Source organism: Protobothrops mucrosquamatus, unplaced genomic scaffold (assembly GCF_001527695.2).
Source record: "Protobothrops mucrosquamatus isolate PMUCROS unplaced genomic scaffold, P.Mucros_1.0 scaffold28, whole genome shotgun sequence".
NCBI lineage: Eukaryota > Metazoa > Chordata > Lepidosauria > Squamata > Viperidae > Protobothrops > Protobothrops mucrosquamatus.
In genome coordinates, this window is record NW_015386413.1 from 481,221 (window position 1) to 501,615 (window position 20,395).

The window sequence follows — 20,395 nt, forward strand, 5'->3', positions numbered from 1 at the left end:
TTCTTCTTCTTCTTCTTCTTCTTCTTCTTCTTCTTCTTCTTCTTCTTCTTCTTCTTCTTCTTCTTCTTCTTCTTCTTCTTCTTCTCCTCCTTCTCCTCCTCGTCCTCCTCCTCCTCCTCCCCTCCCTCTGTCTTCTTGATCCTTTTGGACCTCTACCTTGTCTCATATTCACTACAATTACCATACTAAAAGAAAACCATATGTGCCATTTATGTTTTCTTTCCTTCCTTCGTTCCTTCATTCCTTTGTTTGTTCCTTCCTTCATTCCTTCCTTCCTTCCTTCGTTCCTTCCTTCCTTCCTTCCATCCATCCTCCCTCACTCACTCCTTCCCTCCTTTCTTCCCACTCCTTCCTTCCTCCCTCCTTGAAGCACAACCTTCAGCTTCCAATACAGATGAGCTGCTTTTATAGTAATCTCTGTACAATTATCTTTCCACTTTCCAATTATTCAGTGCGCTATAAGGGGCAACAAGCAAATGTTTCCACTAATGTCATAATTATTGTAGCTTAGATGATTTACTTTCCAAAGTGATGGAGAAGTAGAAAATGCAAATGTTCATCCTGTAAGAGCTTCGCAGTGGACTATGTCTGAACCTCAGCTCCGAAAATTCTGCTTTGTCTCTTTTTATTAGAAAACGAGACACTAACACGATTAGCAGGATGCTAAGAAGTGATAAGCTGCTTATATTTATTTCATGGTAATCCTTGTAATAAATAAGTCTGGAAGCATGCAGTGTGTTATCTTGACATAAATAACAGCGATATCATGGTGGTACTTGCAGTGAACACTTCTGTTTCTTTAAGATGTTCACTGATGAAGCAGCAACACTTCAGCCTGTAATTAGATCTTCTTGATCCTAGGATGAATTCAAGATTATTTATTTAATTCATTATGTGAAAATAGTGTCTGTTTGCTTTTGGCTGTTCTCGTACCTGCTCTGACCAAGATATCCAAGCAAAAAGTTGGATTTTTAATAGCTAGCATGCACAGCAGCCAAGAGTAGTTACAGTCAATATCCCAACTGATAACTTAAAACTCATCTATTATTTACTTCTCCATATAAGAGAGTAAAAAGCTGTTCTGCAGTGCTTTTTCTAAAATGTCTCACGGTGGTCAAAACGTGCTTTTGAGAAAAAGAATTGTCCTTCTTCCATCATTTAAATTGCAAGAAAGAACCAAAATCAGTTCGGATGTGATATTCTTTCTCCCCTTCCACTTGATCACCAAATCTAAGACCCGTCGAGCTCATCTATTATGAAGGTCCAGCTGTTTGTCTGTTTCTTTATTAGCTAGGTTACTTGGTCTTTTGTTGTGCGCTCCAAGATGGGAAGTTAAAAAGAAAGAAAGAAAGAAAGAAAGAAAGAAAGAAAGAAAGAAAGAAAGAAAGAAAGAAAGAAAGAAAGAAAGAAGAGGAAGGGAGGGAGGGAGGGAGGGAGGGAGGGAGAGAAGAATAGGAGGGAAGGAGGAAAGTAAAAATAACAGGAAAGAAAGAAAGAAAGAAAGAAAGAAAGAAAGAAAGAAAGAAAGAGAGAGAAAGGAGGGAGGGAGGGAGGGAGGGAGGGATGAAAGTAAAAATAACAGGAAAGAAAGAAAGAAAGAAAGAAAGAAAGAAAGAAAGAAAGAAAGAAAGAAGGAAGGAAAGAGAGAGAGAGAAAGGAGGGAGGGAGGGAAGAATAGGAGGGAGGGATGAAAGTAAAAATAACAGGAAAGAAAGAAAGGAAGGAAGGAAGGAAGGAAGGAAGGAAGGAAGGAAGGAAAGAGGGAGGGAGGAAGGGAGGGAGGGAAGGAGGAATAGGAAGGAGGAATAGGAGGGAGGGAGGAAAGTAAAAATAACAAGAAAGAAAGAAAGAAAGAAAGAGAGAGAGAGAAAGAAAGAGAGAGAGAGAGAAAGAGAGAGAGAGAAAGAAAGAAAGAAAGAAAGAAAGAAAGAAAGAAAGAAAGAAAGAAAGAAAGAAAGAAAGAAAGAAAGAAATAAATTATGAATTGTGACTACTGTAAGAATAAAACTTTCTAAAGGCCTTGGTAAATAAAAGAGCATTTCAAATTGTTCTGCTGTGACTCATCACCCAAATTCAAAGTCCTTTTCAGAATCAAGAATATACATAATAATCTATGAACATGAACATTGATTGTTTTTCTGAAAAAAAATAGTTGTCTAATTTGATTTAAAATCTGTTTCTGCCAACAGCAATCAGGGCATTTGAATTAGAGATGACCCAAATAGCAAATCTGGTCCAAACAAACAAACAAACAAACAAACAAAAAAAAAACAGATTGGAACTCAGGTTACTGATTAAATTTTCAAATAGTTTTTGATTCCAAATTGATTTGGGGGAAAAAAAAAACATGTATTTGTGCACATGCAAAATCTGTTTGTTTGAATGGATTGGAAGCATCAGTCCATATAAATCTTGGAATCATTGATTTGGTAAGCCACTTGGATTCTGAAATTTGGTCTAATTTTGTTGAGTTGAATTTGAACTGATGGGAACTAATCAAGGAGAGAAGCAACTTAGAACTAAGGAAAAACTTCCTGACAGTTAGAGCAATTAACCAGAGGAACAACCTGCCTCCAGAAGCTGTGAATGCTCCAACACTGGAAGTTTTTAAGAAGAGACTTGACAACCATTTGTCTGAAATGGTATAGGGTTTCCTCCCTGAGCAGGGGGTTGGACTAGATGACCTCCAAGGTCCCTTCCAACTGTGTTATTCTATTCTATTCTATGATAGTTTACATAGCTCAAGTGATACTGCTAGCAATAACTCTGAAGTGTTTTTTTTTCAAATTTCTGAAGTTCTTTCTTTGTTTGCCCTGAAGTTATATCAAACCAGTTTTGTTTAATGCCACTGAGCTGTACATGTTTGAGAGAGAATTGTTTCTCTTCATTACATTTCATGGCTGTTCATATAATTTTCTTAATCACCTGTATCTCCACTCATTCGGTTCCAGTTTAAAGGAAAATAGCTTGAAATTCTTAAACCTTTCTCAAATTAAAAAGAAGAGGTTAGTCCGTGCTAATTTTAACTGACTATCTTATTCCCCACCCTAGTCATGGCCCCAGCACAATAAAAGTAATAACTAAGAACTCAAAAGCAACTAAAATTATGCCAAAGGAATAAAATCAGTATGTACCATTTTATATTTATAATAAGGAAAAATAATATATTCACAGTGTCTGAGCTCTATCTACCTACTAATGAAATATATAAAAAGGTAAAGGGATCCCTGTGGATTTTACTCCACTAATCATTGCCACATATCGGAGGAGGAGATATCAAGGATGAAACCTTGGGAGGTACATGCTTCTGTGTTTCAACTTGCCTTTAGATTAAGGGGGGAGGGAGGTGTTACTTTCAAGTGGGTGGATGGAGAAAGAAAACTTCTTCAATTCAGCTGCAGACTGTGAGACCTTGAAGCCTTGTCAAGGACACCAGAACAGGTGTGGATTTGAAGCAGACGGTTCCCATAACAAAGTGGACTTGTTGGCATGGATTAAGCAAGACGTTGGGGGTTTGGCTTGGAAAACTATTATTTTAGTCTGTGAATTGGTGTGGGAACCTCACAGTTAGCTTTGCTTCAACATAACCAAGCTTCAACATAACCAAAGTGATCAAACTGGTCAGTCCTAGAGGACATCAACCCTGACTGCTCTTTAGAAGGCCAGATCCTGAAGTTGAAAATCAAGTATTTTGGCCTCCTAATGAGAAGGAAAGACTCACTGGAGAAGAGCCTAATTCTGGGAAAGATTGAGGGCAATAGAAGAAGGAGACAACAGAGAATGAGGTGGCTGGATGGAGTCCATGAAGCAGTAGGCATGAGCTTAAATGGACTCTAGAAGATGGTAGAGGACAGGAAGGCCTGGAGGAGATCAACCCAGACTGCTCTTTAGAAGGCCAGATCCTGACGTTGAAACTCAAGTACTTTGGCCACCTAATGAGAAGGAAGGACTCACTGGAGAAGGGCCTAATGCTGGGAAAGATCGAGGGCAATAGAAGAAGGGGACGACAGAGAATGAGGTGGCTGGATGGAGTCCCTGAAGCAGGAGGTGTGAGCTTCAATGGACTCCAGAAGATGGCAGAGGACAGGAAGGCCTGGAGGAACGTTGTCCATGGGGTCGCGATGGGTCAGACACGACTTCGCAACTAACAACAACAATTTAAAGATGCCCAAGAAGCATTACAGGACATATAAATAATGATGTACAGCCATATACCTCATCCATTTAATAAAACATTTCAAACTATGATTGTTATAGCTTCATCAGGTTTTAAAATATAACTTGCAATGAATGTAAATTGCTGACACTAATTTGGCTTTCTGAGATGATGGTGGCAATCGTATATTTTGATCCGCTGTCTTCTAAAAGCAGGTGATCTGTATAATCCAGTCACATCAGCAAAAGACACAAACTTACAGTGGCTTTCTCCTCTGTTGTTGTTGTTTTGTTTGTTTGTTTGTATATCACATATTAAACTGCATCAGCAGACAGAGGAGAAAACTGCTAAGTTTAACGCAAACTCGGGAAAGTAATATACAACTTATCTATTACTTTTACTTTAGTTAAATTCACCTTAGTTTAAAAAGTTGTCGTTCTTGATCTGAGGAAAAAAAAATCACAGAGGGACTCTAACTGCCGAGTGAAAAAAAATATGAAATCAAACCTCAAAACGAAAGGGGAGCGCATAACGCTTACAACACATGCACAGGCCACATGGATGAACTCGTGGCTTCATTTTTTAATGACTCCCCATGAATTTAAATAACATACTTTAATATATACCCACTCAAATATCTTGCCAGGCAAAACAGCCAGGGGACCTTGCTTAAGCCTTTTGTGGTGTAGTTTTATTTCCTCAAGAGGCTTGTGGGAGAGATGTTAACATTCATGGCATCTGCAGAAAAATTGATTGATTTATTTTTTAAAAAGGGACATTATTTACTTCTACGTTCTCCAGTCTTTTTCTCTTTGTAGAAGTCTAAGCTTGGGGGAGTCTTCTAGCAGTATTTAAGTGTCCTGGACTGCACAGCATATATTGAAAACTTAAAAGAAGGAAGGCTGCATGAATTCTGTAGGGATTCATTCAAAATTCATCTGGATCATGAAGCTTCTTTCTCTGATCTGCCTCTAGAGTCTAAATAACTTTGAGAATAAACCATGATCAACACACACACACACACACACACACACACACATTCTCTCACACATGGAGATTATTGTTCCTTATTTGTTCCTTGGAATCTGCCTGCTTGGTAGACTCCTGTGAACATTCATTTTAAACATTCAATGATAATTCAGTTGTTTGAAATCTCATGTTCTTCTCAAGTTGACAAACCACTTTGAGGTGTTAGGTTTTAATCAATTCAGAGCTGATTTCCAAATTCAGCAGACAGTTGGGCAGGTGCTGATGTTTCTTATCCTTCCCTACATACATGGATTCAACTTGATTCAACACTTCAGATCAAAAGTCCAGACTGAATCAGATTTCTAAATCAGGTTGAAGCGGATTCAAAGATCCTATTTCTCATGGTTGAATTCCAGCCTTGAAGAGCCACTAATTTCTTAATTTTGTTTTCATTCATTGGTTCAGTTGCAACTTCCTCAGCATATTGATTTGTAGGAATGCCACAAAGAAGATCGGGGTCAATCTACATTCCAAAGCACCAGAAGGCAAGAAAAAAAAAAACAATGGATGGAAACTAAGGAAAAGAAGAAATAGGAGAGACATGATAGCAGTGTTCCAGTATTTAAGGGGCTGCCACAAGACAGAGGGGGCCAGGTTGTTCACCAAAGCACCAGAGGGAAGGATGAGAAACAATGGTTGGAAACTGATCAAAGAGAGAAGCAACCTGGAATTAAGGAGAAACTTCCTGACAGTGAGGACAATCAACCAGTGGAACAGCTTGCCTCCAGAAATCGTGGGCGCTCCATCACTGGAGGTTTTTAAGAGACTAGATAGTCACTTATCTGAGATGGTATAGGTTCTTCTGCTTGAGAAGGGGGTGGACTAGAAGACCTCCAAGGTCCTTTCCAGCTCTATTCTATTCTATTCTATTCTATTCTATTCTATTCTATTCTATTCTATTCTATTCTAATCAAGGAGAGAAGCAACCTAGAACTAAGGAAAAAATTCCTGACACTGAGAATAATCATTCAGTGGAACGACTTGCCTCCAGAATTTGTTGGTTCTCCATCACTGGAGACTTTAAAGAAGATTGGACAACCATTTGTCTGAAGAGCAACTAAGATGATTAAGGGCCTGGAGACAAAAGAGATGAAGAATGGTTGCAGGAATTGGGTATGGCCAGTCTAGAGAAAAGAAGGATAGGGGTGACATGACAGCAATATTCTAGTATTTGACAGGTTGCCACAAGGACAGGGGGTCAACTTATTTTTCCAAAACACCAGAAGGCAAGAAGAAACAATGGATGGAAACTAATCAAGGAGAGAAGCAACCTGGAATTAAGGAGAAACTGCCTAACATTGAGGACAATTAACCATTGGAGCAGTTTGCCTTCAGAAGTTGTGGATGCTTCATCACTGGAGGTTTTTAAGAAAAGACTGAACAGCCATCTATCTGAAAAGGTATAGGATCTCCTGCTTGAGCAGGGGGCTGGGCTAGAAGACTTCAAGGTCCCTTCCAACTCTGATGTTCTATGATTTGCCCATTTAACTTAGCATCCCTTGGGGAACATCTTTTCCACAGGAAGGACTGTGGAGAGTGTGCAGAAGGAGCCACAAGATAATTCTGCACTTTTTTCCTCTGGGTTCATTCTTATCACTTAGGCAGCATTCCGCTGTTCAGTGGAGAGACTGGACAGAAACCAGAATTCTTGATGTTCATCCAAATACCATCTGTTTTTACTCTTTTTTTTTTTTTAAACTAACCTACATGGTAGAAAGCATTCATGGAAACTATAATGCAAACTGCATTTCCAGCAGGCTCCTGAGATTGACAAGACACTGAACAGTGTGCACTTGACATAATCTGGAATATCCAGTGGGCTTCTAATCCTTTCCCCTGTCTGTTGTTGAAACAGTTGCTGTGACACGAATTGTGATATGCGCTATTTAAGGTCTCAGAAATGTTTGGCAGATGTAGCAATTCTATTCTTTTCTGCTGCATAGCAATAGTGACATTTTCAAATATTTAATACCGGTCCTGACACTTTGTATTTATATTCAGTATGTTAATATGGACAATCTTCCAGCGAATGGCGTGGAGGCTGGGAAAAAAAAAAAAACATTTTCTGCCTCTGAGTGTCTAAAATTCAAAAGGTTGGATTAAACTAAAAAGGATTTGTCCCTTATTGCAAATTGCATGTGTAATAAGATAGGCAAAATGAATTTTATTTGGGTGCATTGATTTTTAAAAGCTTGAGGACCATCAGTCAAGGATTTGTGGCAACTGTAACATGGGATAACATTGGTTACCATCCTTGAAATATAAAAGAAAGTTGTAATGCTTTATGCACATGAATATAATAGGAATTAAAGATGGGAGAGAAAGGAATCTCTTTGCTTCTCTTCTCCTTCTCCTTATTGGCAATACTAAAGACTACAAACATTACTTTAGAAGAAATAAAGAACAGAAATGCTAATGGGCACAGTCTTTTACTGAATGACACAGAAAGATACTCTACTAACAAAGCTTCAGAATTGTGAAAAGTAATAAATTCTGGGTAGTAAAGTGTTGTTGTTGTTGTTAGTTGGGAAGTTGTGTCCGACCCATTGCGACCCCAGGGACAACGTTCCTCCAGGCCTTCCTGTCCTCCACCATCTTCTGGAGTCCATTGAAGCTCACACCTGCTGCTTCAGGGACTCCATCCAGCCACCTCCTTCTCTGTCATCCCCTTCTTCTCTTGCCCTCCATCTTTCCCAGCATGAGGCTCTTCTCCAGTGAGTCCTTCCTTCTCATTAGGTGGCCAAAGTATTTGAGTTTTAACTTCAGGATCTGGCCTTCTAAAGAGCAATCGGGGTTGATCTCCTCTAGGACTGACTGGTTGGATCACCTTGCAGTCCAGGGGACTCGCAGGAGTCTTCTCCAGCACCATAGTTCAAAGGAAATTACTTTCACCACTCACTTTGACCACCATCTGACATTCTCACTTAAAGATGTTGAGAAGAGAACTAACCAAATAAAATGAAATCCTCCTTGAACTCTTTAATCTCATTGGTTTGAAAAGCTATAGAAGTCATGGGGATAAATTTGGAATTTTGGGTCATGTTCTGTCCTGTTCTTTCTCCGTTTTGGACATAGCCAACCCACGCACACACCCACATGGAATATGGCTTTTACCATCCAATAATTGAAAGACTGCCACAAGGAAGAAGGGATCAATTTATTCTTCAAAGCACCTGAAGGCAGGACAAGAAGCAACGAATGGAAACTAATGAAGGAGAGAAGCAACCTAGAACTAAGGAGAAATTTCCCGACAGAACAATTAATTAGTGGAATGATTGGCCTCCAGAAGTTGTGGGTGCTCCACCACTGAAGGTTTTTAAGAAGAGACTGGGCACCTCTTTGTCTGAAGTGATAATAGGGCCTCCTCTTGAGCCGGAGGTTGGACTAGAAGACCTCCAAGGTCCCTTCCAACTCTGTTATTCTGCTAATAGCTATTGCCACTAGAAATACTGAAAGATGAAATCTAAATAGGTTGCTTATCAGACTGATAAGAATTCAAGCATTCTTTGGTAAATAATTCACAGTTACATTGCCCCATATTTTTGTAAGAAAGAAAAAAACGGAAAATGCACTTGCTATAGATATATTATTCTAAATGTAAAATATTTAATTTGATGGAATTTACATCATTGTAAGACCTCAATAAAGATTATCATAAACCTTGTGTGGGAAGTCAGCCCCCCCAGAAAGAAATATTTTGGGGAATATTAAAAGGCAGAATATTATATTTCTCCAAAGGATTTTAAAGGCAGAAACCAACACACACCCCCCCCAAATATCTCTGCCCCAAACAGAAACCAAGTCTGCAGAAATGCAGATGTCATAATCCTTTCAGAAAGATTGGAGCCAGGAAGCTGGGATTAGAAAGACAAAAATCCTTAGAGTCAACAATCCCTCACACCAAAAAAATCCAACATTCATCAGCCATCAGTCCCAGGGAAGCAGGATATGACCTTTAGGACATAATAGGATTAACCTACCACTATCAGAATACCAGAAAGGCAAACTCAGACTCAGGTCAAAGTTTATGCCACATGAACAACTCCAAACAAAAGCCCAAGAAGGGATAAAAACCCACCACTCCCTACCACATGTAGTCAGTTTTTCCCCAGAGCCATCTTTCTGTCTGGCTCTCCTCTTCAATAAACTACAACCTTCTTTCTAAAGCAGTCAACATGTTGTTTATTCCCAGCTTGGACTGGACCCTAGTGAAGATTTTTTCCTTCAATGCTTGATAAAGTGAAGTTTGGAAGATTCATGCTTTTGGGGTCAAGCAAGAAGTCTCACAGCACCTTTACGCCTGTAAGAATTATATATCTGATACATCTGATACATCTGATCTCTGTAAGAGCATCGTCTCTTCTAGACTTCTAAAGGATATAGCTGACATCTCCTTGAAGTCCAGCTGAGCTCTTGGTGACTTCACAAGGACATTCATGTAGTTTTCTTGACAACAATATGTAATGTCTTACTTTCTTTCATGATAACTTTTGACTTTCCAACATAACTTATAAGCAATGTAGCTTATAGTCCTAAGATTCCCTGGAAATCTCCATCAAATTACTAATTATATTCAACCTTCTTTGTCTTCTGAATTCATGTATGGATTCTCCTTTTTTTTTATTAATTAGGATTCCTTAGAATTATGATAATTCAAAGTTGCTGCTTATACACCCTAGCCACATCAAGCTGTTTTGCATGCCAATTCTGTTTACGCATAGTTAATTTCACCCCTTACCCTGTCCCCTCACAAACTTGTGTGTCAATTCTATACAATTTTAAAATCTCTAAGTCACAATTAGGTGCGAATTATTGGTACAGGAACTCTGGAGAAACAGTATTCCGTATTGCTCCTGAATAAAGAGGGTTTGTAACATGAACTCTGCTGTGTCTATACAAATTTTTAGTCATCCAGGTCATGGTTGTCCCAAAGAACCCAAAAGTGCTTTTCAAAAGGCAACTGGATTTTCTTGGTTTTTTCCCCTGGAGATGTTTCACTTCTCATTCTAGATGTTTCTTCATTTCTGACTGAATGGTGGAGAATTGAAGTCCCTAGCATCCTCCACAATTCCCCACCAATACTGAAGAAGCTTCTTGGAGAAATGAAGCATCTTCAAGGAAAAAAAACACAAAAAAACAAAGAAAGTCCAGATGTCTTTTGAACTCTTTTCCTACACATCCTCTCGTTTCCTATTGTGAAAGCTTCATCCACTCTTCCAGAATCCATGACAATTCCAGTCAAATCAGGAAGTCGTTTCAAACAAAATCATCTAAAAGGAAACTTAACCCAAAGCGAACCTCCAAATATTTAAAGCTTCGGTTCCTGCTTCTCTTAAGCCAGCGGTTCTCAACCTATGGGTCCCGACCACATTTGGGGTTGATTGACCATTTCATGGGGGTCACCAAGCAAGGCTGTCCGCCATTTTTTTGCCCGCCATTTTTTTTGTCTGCCATTTTTCCCCCTTTTCTGGCGGGTGCCTTACCTCCCTTGGGCTGGGCCAGCTGGTGGTTGGCCTGCTCCGTCTCTGCCACTTGCCAGCTACGCCTCGGCCGGCGCAGGGGGCGGAACCACGCATGTGCGGCGCTCCCGGGCAGGGAAAGTCCTCGACTTACAACCGGTTGGGTAGTCCTCGACTTACGACTGGTTTAGTCCTCGACTTACGACCGGTTAAGCCTTGACTTACGACCAGTTGGGGGTCGCGGCATTAAAAAGGTTGAGAACCACTGTCTTAAGCCTTTGTGATTTGATTTGATTATTCTTTTTTATATATATTTAGGAGAATGGGCTCTTGTGCTATGTGCCTCCATGTCAAAGGTCAGGTGTAAAACAAGCCAACTGGGGAAACTTATGATGGGCTCAATATGAAAACATAACAGGACATCCTGTGGCCTATATACATAGTGACTGGAGAAATTCAAACCATAAGATAAGATAACCTTTATTGTCATTTTTTTTTTTACTGTGGGCACAATGGCACACCTCAAAAATGAAATTTAGTTGCCCGCTCTCAAAGTGAAACACATACATGACACACACCTAAAACATACTATATACAACATATGTATAGACCCACACCCCTACATATACATAACAAATAAATATTAAATACTGTCCATCTTGAATATATAATGGAAGGAGGAAGCTTGAGAGTTCACAAGGTTAATGCTGTATGAAATGAAACTATGGCTGAATCTGGATGTTCTGCTGCGGATACCACGAAGCCCCCTCCTCCCAGAAGGTAACAAGGAAAACAGGTTGTGAAGAGGATGTGTAGCGTCCCAGACAATCTTACGGATCCTGCTCAAGCAACGCTTCTGTGCTATGTCCTGGATGGGAGGGAGGGAGCTCCCAATGATCTTTTCGGCCATTCTCACCACTCTCTGCACCACCTTCCTATCTGAAGCAGTGATGCCTCCAAACCAGACTGTGATGCTGTATGACAGGATGCTCTCCATTGTCCCTCTGAAGAAAGTGGTGAGGACAGGGGAAGGAAGATGTGCTTTTCTCATGCGATGCAGAAAATGCAGGCGCTGCTGTGCCCGCTTCACCAGTTTCTCACTGTAGAGCGACCGAGGCAGCCTACTCGTTAGCTGCATGAGATATCAGCAAGCATAATGCTGAATGGAATGTAGAACGAGGTCTGCAAGACGGTATCGGATAAAATGATTTGGCTTTCTTGGTTGCAGTGATGATCTCTGGCAATGAAGTTTCTGCAGGATGACATATCAGAAGAAGTTGAATCTTTCCCTTCCCCTATCATTTATCACACCGCTGTATGAGAAGCAAAGATGAAAAAGGCTTCATTCTGGGAGGGGGAAAAAAAGGGTAGGTTCATTTTTCAGAAACGCTCGTTGTCATCGGAATCTTTGTGCAAGTCCAGAATAATGACTTTTGATGGCTTCTCATAAATAATGCAGCTACATGATTGAGAGTTTGGATACAGCTACTTTTGAGGGCAGATGCATGCTGGGTTTCCATCAAAAACAGCCTTCCAGTGTCAAGATCTTTTCTCTAATGACAATAGACTCAGGCAACTGTCACAGGTTCCATCCATGTAGGTGAATGTGAGTTCATGTACGCTAGGCATACAACTTTGGGTTCTGGCAAGGGAAGCAAAACCAGTCAAATAGAGCAAAGTCAAATGTCTTTTGTCATTGGAGTTGGGTTTTGATAAGAAACCCAGTAGATAAGCTTCAGAATTAGTCCACCTATTGCCAATATTACTGAACCATAAGCATGGTGGAATATTTACCCGTTTAGTAGATTGTATTGATATTATCCTTGCCATCTTTTCATCTTTCTCATGTTTCCTACTACCTTCTCCTATTGGTGTCTTATGGTTTATCATTTGTTGTTATATCTTATGATTTTTTATTGTATCTTATGATTTAGGATCTATGACTTATCACTTTTTGTTTGTATGTACATTGAGAGCTTAAGTACCGGAAACAAATTCCTTGGGTGTCACATTTGGCCAAGAAAGAATATTCTATTCTATTCTATTCTATTCTATTCTATTCTATTCTATTCTATTCTATTCTATTCTGTAATTTCTCTTCTCTTCTCTTCTCTTCTCTTCTCTTCTCTTCTCTTCTCTTCTCTTCTCTTCTCTTCTCTTCTCTTCTCTTCTCTTCTCTTCTCTATTCTATTCTATTCTATTCTATTCCATTCCATTCTATTCTATTCTATTCTATTCTATTCTATTCTATTCTATTCTATTCTGTTCTGTTCTGTTCTGTTCCATTCCGTTTCACTCCGCTCGGCTCCACTCCATTCCCAAAGATGCTTTTTCATGAGGCAACTGAGAGCTGAAGAAGCTTCTTGGATGAGAAGTGAAACATCTTCAAAGAAAAACAAGACAGTCCAGTTGCCTCATGAAAAAGCATCTTTGGGATAACTATGACCTGGATGGCTGATAATCTCCATAGACATTCCATTCCATTCCATTCCATTCCATCCCATCCCATCCCATTCCACTCTACTCCACTCCACTCCACTCCACTCTACTCCACTCTACTCCACTCCACTCCACTCCACCCCACCCCACCCCACCCCACCCCACCCTACCCTACCCTACTCTACTGTACGCTACTCTACTCTACTCTACTCTACTCTACTCTACTCTAATCTAATCTAATCTAATCTAATCTAACCTACTCTACTCTACTCTACTCTACTCTACTCTACTTTACTCTACATCTTGTTTAAGCAACAAGCATGCCCATCCTATTGACTAACTCTACCTGGATGAACAAGGAATATTTCAGTTAAGAGGAAAGATTGGATTGTGTGATGATCTATTTTATTTATTTATTCCATTTTTATGGGTCCCATCTTCCCTGCAAGGTGACTCTGGGCTGCATAAAATTTAATATCATCAGCATCATCATCATCATCATCATCATCATCATCATCATCATCATCATTATCACCTAGCACCAAACAAGCAAAAAAGAACAGAAGAAATAAATTAATTCTCCCTTTGCTCCAAAATGTGTAATAAAACATTGCTGCCTTATATTGTCTATGGGTATATGTTCAGTGGTGGGATTCAGCCGGTTTGCACCACTTCAACAGAACCGGTAGCTATTTTTTTTGTTGCCCAGCAGACCCAGAATGGACTTCCGGAAGCGGCATCCACACAGAGAACCGGTTGTTCACATATTTGAATCCCACCACTGTATATGTTTCTTATCTGAAAGTAGAATGGTTATTGGAATACTTCTGTTGCAAGCTTAACTTTCCTTCTTATAAATACTATCAAACAGAGCTCTGAGCGGCTTCTCTATTGGATTAACTGCATCCAGTTTGGATTGTTGAGAATCACTTTGGGGTTAAGACACCAGGCTAGAAACCAAGAGACCATGAAGAGGCACGAAGCCAGCTGGATGACCTTGGGCAGGTAACTCTCTCTCTCTTTCTCTCTCTCTCTCTCCCAGCCAAAGGAAGGAGGCAATTGCAAACCATTCCTGACATCTTGCCAAGAAGACTGCAGGGACCTCTTCAGATAATTGCCAAGAGTCAAAAACTGACTCAAAGACAAACAACAACCAGCAACAACAAAAGTTTGAATTGCTAGGAGGAAAGTCTGAAGTTCTAAAGGTCACGGCTTCACCTTGGGTTTCTTGGTCACCTTAGGCATAGGGTGAATGGAAAGAGAGAAGCTGGCATTCTACTCAGAGTACAGAGTTACTTCCAGCCTTGCCTGTTTACACACACACACACACACACACACACACACACACACACACTTTAAAAATGCTGTCCCAAACTTCCCCTAGCTGGAGAGCCAAGCCATCGGCATGCAAAGGGAATAACTGTGTTTGGATGAAAGAAGTAATGAAAGCCTATCCAATACTTTAAGCCGCGTTTACAATCGGGACAGGTTAAAAAAAATTAATAAATAACAGAACACAAAAGCAGCCAACTTCCCCACCCTTTCCGGGTCATCTTAATTTGCCGCGATTAAGCGCAACATTTTCTCAATGCACACTTAGCACGATTTGCAGATGAAAACAAGGCTGAGCGAAGCATTTGCGGGATCATAATCTGTTCATAAACGTAATCTATTCTATCGTTGTTCCAGTGGACTGTGTTCGTTTCCCCCCCTCTCTTTTTTTTTTTTCCAGCTGACAGCTCAGGAGAAATCCCATCATATCCCAGAGATTTGAGGCATGTGATTTGTGTTAATTTGTTTATTATCACTTGTCTAATGGGCACAGTGAGGCTGACAGTAAGTTCACTGTGAGTGCCCTCCAAGGTATTGTTGTCAACGATGGATCACTGTTTGTGGCTTGCTACGGAAAAGGGCTCTTCCCTATTCGCAAATTATCCCTCGCCTTCAGATTCGGTCCATCAGATCAAATACCCACTCTTGAAATTGACGGAGAGCATCTGATTCAAAGTAGGGTTCTTCCTAAGTTGTACCTGTCACAACCATTGATTTTACATTGCATTATGTCATGTTGCATCAGCGCACAAGACTGTCATTCAAGCAGGGTAGCCCAGCATGGAAAAAATTGCAAAGATGACCAGCCTGAAACTATTTTGCTCTCTCACTTGTTTTAATTTTCAAGCCTGGATTTTGTTGACCCATTTCCGTAGGGTTTTTTTTCTTCTTCTTTTTTTGAGATGTTTGTATTCAGTAAAATCACAGCTCATGCCATTTCTTCCTTTATTACATTGATTATACCATTGACAATCCAACAATTGCACAAGCGGGCTGTTATTGCTCGGTAATAGGGCTATTCTGAATCCTCATTCCTGTGGAAAGGGGAAGTAGGAAAATAGCTGGAACACATGTGTTAAATCTACAGCACTGAACAGTGCTTTGAGATTTGGCAATGACTGCTGAGTTGACCTAATGTCACCCGATGATTGAGTAGGCAGACGTTTCGTGGCTATCTCCGTTGCTCATCTGAAGCTGCCTCATAATGAATCAGACTTTGTCCATCTTGCTCAATTATCTGGTTATCTTGAATGGCAGCAGTTCTCCAAAAGCCTTTTCAAGCTCCACTAAAAATCAATTTCAGTGGATTTGTGGGAAGATGGTTCTCATGCAAGAAAAAATATGGTTCTGCACTGAGTTATAATCAAGCTTCCCAGACCCTAGAAAGGATGAGGTGGAGGAAGGGTAAGAAAACGTGAGTAGAAGAACCATCGTTTTTGAAAGGAAGATAAAACTCTCAAGGCCAAAATGTCAGCTGATCTAGCGAAGGAAAACCCCTAGAAAAACGAGGGGTAAAAAGAGAAAACTAAAATAGTTGAAGCATAACATGAAGCAAAATCAGGGAAAGAAGAGAGACAAGAGAGCAATTTTTTGCATTTAGAAAGAAGCAAGGAGAGGGCCTGAAGTTTAATTTGAAATAATTCTGCCAGAGGGATAGAATCAAGATCACGAGAAGTGTTAATACCACTTTACAATGCCTTGGTAAGGCCATACTTGGAATACTGCATCCAGTTTTGGTCACTGCGATGTAAAAAAGATGTTGAGACTTTAGAAAGAGTACAGAGAAGAGCAACAAAGATGATTAGGGGACTGGAGGCTAAAAGATATAAGGAACGGTTGCTGGAATTGGGGATGTCTAGTTTAATGAAGACAAGGACGAGAGGGGACATGACAGCAGTGTTCCAGTATCTCAGGGGTTGCCCCAAAGAAGAGGGAGTCAAGCTATTCTCCAAAGTGCCAGAAGGCAGGATAGGAAGCAACGGATGGAAACTAATCAAGGAGAGAAGCAACCTAGAACTAAGGAGAAACTTCCTGACAGTTAGAACAATTAACCAGTGGAATAATCTGCCTCAAGAAGTTGTGAGTGCTCCAACACTGGAAGTTTGTAAGAAGAGACTGGACAGCAATTTGTCTGAAATGGTATAGAGTTTCCTGCTTGAGCAGGGGGCTGGACTAGAAGACCTCCAAGGTCCCTTCCAATTCTGTTATTCTATTCTATTCTATTCTATTCTATTCTATTCTATTCTATATGACCTCCAAGGTCCCTTCCAACTTTATTATTGTTATTGTTATTGTTATTAAATTTTTGGCTATAGGAAAATGTTGACAGAATTTCAACTAAGCGGAGGAGTTAGATCTAATTTAGTTTTATGGTTTGGTTAATAATTCATATCCAAATATTTGCAACCTCATGGACTACAGCACATCAGCCCCCCTTGTTCTACACTGTCTCTTGGGGTTCACCCAAATTCATGTTTGTTGTGTCATGCTTCCCCACCCCCCACAAACCACACATAATTAATTGAATATCCAGGGTCTTGTGATGGGTCTTGTGATGGGTCACAAGACCCATCACAAGAATCACAATTGAGTCACACGTGGCCCATCACAAGACCCATCACAGACCCTCACTTGACACAAACGCACCTGAAGCCCTTATAAACAGAAGAACACTGACATCCCCTAAACTCTGCTGAAGATGTTACCTAGCCTGGTAACGAAACGTTCGGAAATCAATCCACAAGCTCAGAGAAGGAACCTTCACCTTGTATAAACAGAGGCATAGAATTAAGATTATGCGAAGTATTAGTACTGCTTTATAAAACCCTAGTGAGACCAGACCTGGAACACTGCAGCCAATTTTGGTCACCATACTACAAAAACGATGTTGAGAGTTTGGAAAAAATTCAGAGAAGAGCAACTAAGATGATCCAAGGCCTGGAGACCAAAACATACGAAGAACGGCTGCAGAACTTGGGTTTGGCTAGTCTAAAGAAAAGAAGAAATAGGGGAGACATGATAGCAGTGTTCCAGTATTTGAGGGGCTGCCACAAAGAAGAGGGGGTCACATTATTCACCAAAGCACGAAAGGCAGGAGAAGAAACAATGGTTGGAAACTAATCAAGGAGAGAAGCAACCTAGAATTGAGGAGAAACTTCCTGACAGTGAGGAACAGCTTGCCTCCAGAAATCGTGGGCGCTCCATCACTGGAGATTTTTAAGAAGAAGCTAGACAGTCACTTGTCTGAGATGGTATCGGTTCTCCTGCCTGAGCAAGGGGCTGGACTAGAAGACTAGAAGACCTCCAAGGTCCCTTCTAGCTCTATTCTATTCTAATCATCCTACACCCGAGCTACAGATATTCACCCCTATTGCAAACTCTCTAACCATCTCATCCTCTGCTATCACCTTCTCCTTTGCCTTCAATCTTTCCCAACATCAGGGTCTTCTCCAATGTCTAATTTAGTTACATGGCTGCATACAGTCATTTGATCCGCATTGTTAGAACATCAATGAGAAACTTCATGACGGTTGTATCAGGGATACATTTTTGCATCTAACCTCAATCAATTCTGCTTTTTGTGGATGAAATAAATTCCCTCTGCAACCGAATCATTTTAGTTTGAGGGAGCTGAGCATCTAGATACATTTACCCACACCTCTTAAAGGTTAAGTTTTAACATGTATTATTAAATGGCCACCTAATGAGAAGGAAGGACTCACTGGAGAAGGGCCTAATGCTGGGAAAGATGGAGGGCAAGAGAAGAACGGGACGACAGAGAATGAGGTGGCTGGATGGAGTCCCTGAAGCAGTAAGCATGAGCTTCAATGGACTCCAGAAGATGGTAGAGGACAGGAAGACCTGGAGGAATGTTGTCCATGGGGTCACGATGGATCGGACACGACTTCGCAATTAACAACAACAAATTAATTTATTCCTATTTTAAGCTATATTTTAGTTTTGTTTCTGCTCTTACAGTGGCACTCTGTAAACTGCCATAAACTGTTAAAGACTGGGCAACAGACACACATAAACATATGCATGCATGTGCACACCCACACAAACACAAAGAGCTAAATAAAAACAAAAAAATAAATACAGTAAATCACGCACCCATGCATCCTGACAATTTTAATGCTTAATTTTATTTTAAAGCTGACTTTTTTTTAAAAAAAAAAATGAAATGTTTTAAGCCACCTTTTTTATTTCAAAGTCTTTGCTCTTCTATATAATGGTGTTGGAAAAAGCTGGAATAAATCCATGATTGCCATCTACTGGAAAATAACTAATCAAATATCCAAGATTCCACTTTGATTTCCTTTATGAAGTACATTGAAGTACAGGCTGCAGCTATGGAGGTGGTCAACAGTATTAAGTATCTGGGGGGGTGCAGATAACTAACAATCTGAATTGGTCTCTTCATATGTCATCTTTAACGAACCGTGTAAACCAGCATCTGCATTTCGTGAGTTGGATGAGGAGAGCACATCTTCCTCCTTCTGTCCTCGCCATTTTTTACAGAGGCACAATTGAGAGCATTTTAACAAACTGTGTCATTGTCTGGTTTGGGGGTAGCAGAGCCTCAAATAGAAGGTCCATAGAGAGAGTGGTGAGGACAGCTGAGACGGTTATAGGAAGCTCGCTTCCCATTATTCAGGATGCTGCTCACAAGGGCTTTGTGTTCAGAGCCTGAAGCATTGTGAGAGACCCCACACACCCACTTTATGATCTGTTCCTGTTGCTCCCCTCTGGGAGGAGGTTTTGAAGTATTTCTAGAAGGACTACTAGATTCTGCAACAGCTTTGTTCCCTATGCCATCCGTCTTGTCAATTCACAGGGTTCTTTTTTCTCTCCATTTATATGTATCCATCTGAACTAGACTGTGCTATTCTATTCTATTCTATTCTATTCTACATTCTATTCCACATTCTATTCTATTCTATTCTATTCTATTCTATTCTATTCTACTCTACTCTACTCTACTCTACTCTACTCTACTCTACTCTACTCTACTCTACTCTACTCTACTCTACTCTACTCTACTCTACTCTACTCTACTCTATTCTATTCTATTCTATTCTATTCTATTCTATTCTATTCTATTTGGACTTTCTAGTTTTTCTCTGAAGACGTTTCGCTTCTCATCCCAGAAGCGTCTTCAGCTCTGGCTGATGGAGAGGAGTGGAAGGATTTATATTCCTTGCAATCATCTGGTCATTTGAATTCTTTTAGAGATAATCATCATCTATCTCCAGTCTACAACCCAGTCCTTTCAGCAGTTCCAAGAAGGCTCCACACCCATTTGAACCACTCAAGTGACCCTCATGACACAGATAAACCTCCAAGTGGCATCAACAACCCTCTAAAAGAAGTCAAATGACCAGCTGTCTACGAGGAGTATAAATCCGTCCATTCCCCACCATCCCGTCAGAGCGGAAGAAGCTTCTTGGATGAAAAGCGAAACATCTTAAAAGAAAAACAAGAAAGTTCAGTTGCTTCTTGAAAAGCACCTCTGGGATCACTTCCTTATAGATCTAATAATAAATTCAGTTATTACTTTGGATTAAAAAAGTAGAGACATAGCGACCAGGTTTTACTTTTTTTTTTCTTAATAAGTGATTTTTTAAAAATTGTTTTTGTTTTATTTTTAAACACAACACTAACACAACCATTTGTAGTCCCCAACACTCATGGATATATGCAGTTGGGTACACAATTTTAGAACTGTCACAAAAGTTCAAGGACGAACGCAGAAATATAATTACAGCTCAATCTTCACAGGCAGTTTAGTTTGCTTAAAAAAATGTAAACCAAAAGCAGCCCTTTGCCCTAACTATATTAATAAGGCAGAGCATGAATGCATATGAAATACCAAGTACAGTATGAATTACAAAAAAAAAATTATTAAAGTTTCATAAACTGAAACTTTACCTCGATATGAATTCGAGAACTTAAAGCTGGCTAGATGATACATGCAAAA